The sequence below is a fragment of the Zingiber officinale genome, chromosome 11B (genome assembly GCF_018446385.1).
Source record: "Zingiber officinale cultivar Zhangliang chromosome 11B, Zo_v1.1, whole genome shotgun sequence".
Classification (NCBI taxonomy): Eukaryota; Viridiplantae; Streptophyta; class Magnoliopsida; order Zingiberales; family Zingiberaceae; genus Zingiber; species Zingiber officinale.
The window spans coordinates 86,971,521-86,976,198 of NC_056007.1; the positions used below are offsets into that span (position 1 = coordinate 86,971,521).

At 33.4% G+C, this 4,678-nt stretch overlaps 1 long non-coding RNA gene across 1 annotated transcript; it reads left to right on the forward strand.

Annotated features, from left to right (window-relative positions):
• Positions 1–1,085: 1,085 nt before the first annotated feature.
• Positions 1,086–3,946, forward strand: LOC122033326. The gene is made up of 3 exons (XR_006126499.1): positions 1,086–1,301; positions 2,148–2,198; positions 3,088–3,946. It is a non-coding gene; the product is annotated as an uncharacterized LOC122033326 (long non-coding RNA).
• Positions 3,947–4,678: the final 732 nt, after the last annotated feature.

Below are 4,678 nucleotides of genomic sequence, written 5' to 3' on the forward strand. Positions count from 1 at the left end.
TGATTTTTTTTGTTCGGTTTTTTCGGGGTTTCGGCCGGTTTCGATTTAAGTTTTTTAAAATTCGATTATTCAGTTCGGTTTACGGTTTTGACTCCCAAAAAACCGAAAAACCGAACCGACCGTATTATACTTAAAATATTATTTTTATGGATATTGGATCATACAAGTGGATTAGTTTCTAATCATTTATAATATAATAACATAATCAAATTATATATTTATATATTTACTTATTGTTACCGGATAACAAAATTTTAGTATTACTTTAAATTCATAATTATTTTAATAAATTGATACTTTTTCTTTGTCTCTAAACTAATATTTGTAGTAGCATAAAATCAATTTAATTTATTGTATAAACCGTATATAACCGACCGTATTACAATAAAAACCGGACCGAACCATAATAAAATGGTTTGGTTTTGGATCAAAAATCTTTAAAACCGAAATCGAAAAAATAAAATCGTAGTAGGGTACCGGACCAAACCGGCCGATGTCCACCCCTAGTTTGAACATGCTAAGTCTTTAGACTCATAATATTGATTGTTGCAGGTGTCAGGACAAAGGAAATAGTCGGCTTTGACTAGTGAGGAAGTTATGATAGTGTAATCTAAAAATCTTCTAGTTCATATTTTTTTTTGCATTAGTTGGTTGTTTTGTTCTCTTTTAAGAGAATAAATTGTGAATCTTTATGATATGTGTTTGGTACCTACTAGTAGTTTCCTGTATTGAGAACTTAATGAGACACTTTAATAAATTTTGAAAATGATGTATGAGTTTTGAGAACTTTTCTTTTGAGATATATGAATATTTTAAGGTGTAAAAAAAAACCTATTCAATAGTAAATTTAGAGACGTTTCAACTCAACTATACTTTTTTTTAGTGTTTTAAAAGAGAATAAGAGTGGGAAGATGGAATGAACCTCTCAAGAAATATTAATTTAGAGGGAAAAAGATTTTTCATTTGGCAAAAAAATTAAAAGAGTATTTTATTTATTTATTTATATTGTCCAAAAAAGAGTATCTTCTTTTTTAAAAAATTATTAAAATAATAACCTATTCATAATTTAATCGGGCCGGGTTCAGTTTGCGCCACGAATACCCTCGTCGACTTTGACGATCGATTCTTTTTCTTCGGTGAAGCCGAGCAGGAAAAGAGTCTCGCGAGATCGAAGACCTGCCGCCGATCCAAGCATCGGAATCGCCGGCTGGCAAACTTCCCGTGGGATTGCAGCTCCCAAGACATTTCTGCGACCTCCGAATCCTTCTGCCATAGCAATCGTGGCCTTTATCTACATCCAGGTTTGCTGAATCTACTCCTTCCCGGTACTTGGTCGTGCTGATCTGATTGCTTCTGTTGCTCTTTTGACTGCGTTAGTCTGGATAAATATTTTTGTTTTCTGCAAACGGAATTTTTGAATTTTGGATGCGTCAAACAATGATATTTTTTTAGAGTTTAGGGTGATAAAATGTCTTTGTGAGGGTTGAATTTTTTGAATAGCCAGCTCACTGGATGATAAATAGTTTCGTCCCTGTTACATCTCTGGAAACCTATGCATTGGGGTCGTTGAAATTAAGTAGACAGATTAAACATCCACTAAATATATGTGGAAAGAATAGAAGCGTGGCATTTGACCAGAAAGTGATTAATAATAGTATGAGGTTTTAGGAGAATGAAAATAAGTCTTGCTTTTTTTCTTCTAATATTGTCACTGAAACTTTTGCTATAATTGACTGCATCATCTGATCATATACACACCTTCAGCGTTTTTTTTTCTTTTAAAGGAATGACTTAGTAGAGAAAGGGAGTAGTTTAGGTGAGTGGAAAAGAAAAGAAATTTATTTTATTCATTCATCCACTCATCTTGTTTACTTTGTGGAAATTGTAAGGAAGAAAGTGTCTATTATTTTTCCTTTCCTCTTCCTCCTGTCCGCCTTGAAAATAAATGTTATTGTGTATCTCTTCTCGATGATTTTTTTTTTTCTGCAATGGAAAATTCATTCTCATGCTATTGTATTTTCGTTCATGCTATGAGATTATTGTTTCTTATGAAAGCTTTTACATTTTACAAGCCAATAACCAAGTATGCTTCGACAGAGAACTGCAAATATTTCCTGATTTAATTTATTCACACTTAATGACTTTAGGTGCGTCTTTTCACTGCGCAGTCTGAGTATGCAGAGAGCTTGGCTGCTGTTGTAAGATACACTGTCCTACATATTGATACTTCAGTAGTAATTAAATGCTTTATTATCTCTGTTATTTACATCGTAGTCCCATTTTATTTGGTATTTTATGTCTTCTATATGGTGTTATATATTTTTTTTGCTGTAGTTAATATGTCATAGACACCAGTTTATACCATTCCCAGACGTTTTGTTACTTAAACCAATGATTTGGCCTCAAGATATTTTTACGATGTCCAATTGATAATCTCAGCGGCTTAGATTTTTATGGTTGCGTCACTGACACTTAGTTGCTTTCAATATAAAATATTTTTTTGCTTGTCCCATGATATGGATCATGCTTCAATTGTATACAAGTGGAATCTGAAAATCGGAGAACAAGTCAAATGCGTTTGTTGATTGATCAGATAAGCACACAACAAGGGAAAATCATAGCATTAGAAGGTGTAAATTGAGCTTCAAATTAAATAGATTTCTCTTTATTTCAATTCAATTTGCTTTGATGGTACCAATGAGAGCACATAAAAGACGATAGTGTATTAACTTGAAATATACTATACTCAAGATGGAAACGTGCACCTTTACTTTAATTTAGATTTTTATTCTCTGTACTTTGATTATGCAAGGACTTACCATTTTGGTCTATATTGTCATTTGTACTTTCAAAAATTTTAGGATGTCACTGCATACACCTTGTGCAACTACATGACGAGTGTGGCAGCACTGTCAGCATATACTGCTTTTATAATGTCATCATGCTATGAATTTTTTGTTTGGTTAACCATAAGAAATGCATGGATTACCATATAATTATGAGTTGCTATACAGTTTTAGTTGATATCACAAAAACAATTTTGAGAGAGTTTTCGTCTTTAATTTTAATGTCTTCCTGATGTATCAGAAACAAACATATATAAAGATGAAGAATCTGCTCAACTGAAGACCCTACTTCAAGATCTTAAAAGTATGTTTTTCATTAATTTTTTTGTTTGTTATCATCTAAGAGGAGTTTCTATTAATTTATCTGCAGTGAATTTGATAATGCTACACTATTTGTTTTGTGCTTAGAATTTGCATGAACCATAAACCAGAAGTTTGAACAATAGTTAATACGGCTGGTCAGATATCTTAGCATAAACTGCACGTCCTCAATTATTTACTGTTCAAGTATGATCAACCCAAGACTCACGTCTTTGTCTAAACCTTCCTAGTGTGTAGTGACAAAGTGAGAGAGAGAGAGGGGTAGAGGGTCAGATTGCATTACCATGGATGCAATATGTGGTCGAACAAGTTATTAAACTTAGTTTGATTGTTATTTTTGAAAATGGATCTTATTGGCTGGTCTAATAACACAAAATCAATCAAACTGGTCAAAAGTTGGAAATGAGATTCTACCATTTCCGAAAATGAACCATATTTAAAATTAGAAAAAGAAACACAAAGCTGAAAAAAAGAGAAGAATATTGCACCTAAATTAAAAAAAAAATCTAAACGTACAGAAGCTTCAGTATATCTGTACTACTACAATTGCGTATGTATGTGTAACAAGACAGAAAGAGGCCATGAAGATTCGAGTACCATGGAAGACAGAAGTTATTTTTTAATTCTTTCTTCAGCTCCATTATTTATCTTTCTTCCCCTTGTCATTTATCTACCTGTTTTGTTTTCTATGTTGTAATAAAAGGGCCTGAGAGACCCCTATGAAAAGAAATTGGTTTGAATTAAATATGTCTGATGGGATGGTTTTCATTTCTATTCTATTCCTACTTGGCTATTCATATGGCACGTGGAATTAGGGGAAATCAAGGGGGCAGGATGACTTCTAAAACTTGCTTTGTTTCTTCTCTTTTAAGACCCACAATGTCTGAGGATAGTGGAAAGGGCTTGAGTTTGATGCATCGTTTTGTAAGGGTGAGACTGTGAAAGAACTTTAAGGTGATGTGTTTTGATCAAATAAGCTTTTGGGTTTTTTTTTTTACCTCCACTCCCTTCTTTTCCCTTTGAATAATTCACAAAGTAGGGAGTAGGGGCCAGAAAATGTAGATTCTTCTTCTGTGTGGTGCAGTAGAGGATAGCAGAATGAAAGAACAATTATTTTTTAGTTGAATAAGTGGTTTTCAAGAAGGGAAATAAACATAAGAGCCACTTGTAACAAGAAAAGATGGGAATGCTTTGGTTTTAATGATCTCCATTTGGTGATTTGAAATAGCTGAAAGATGCTTCAAATTTGTGAATCAGTAGGACTAGGACTAAGCAGTGGTTGAGTTCGACCAGTGACTTCTTCCTTGTGACTAGATTACACGTTTGATCCTCATTTTCTCATGGGGTCTCCTAATCATTGGATGATGGCTTCGCTCATAACTTGCTTAGTTGCTTTGATACAAAAATGGTTAGGAACACCAACAATTTGAATTATGAGCAAGAAAGCATGAGGTAACACAAGTGCCACTTGTAACAAGAAAGGAGGGTGGATACTTTGGTTGTAATCGTTG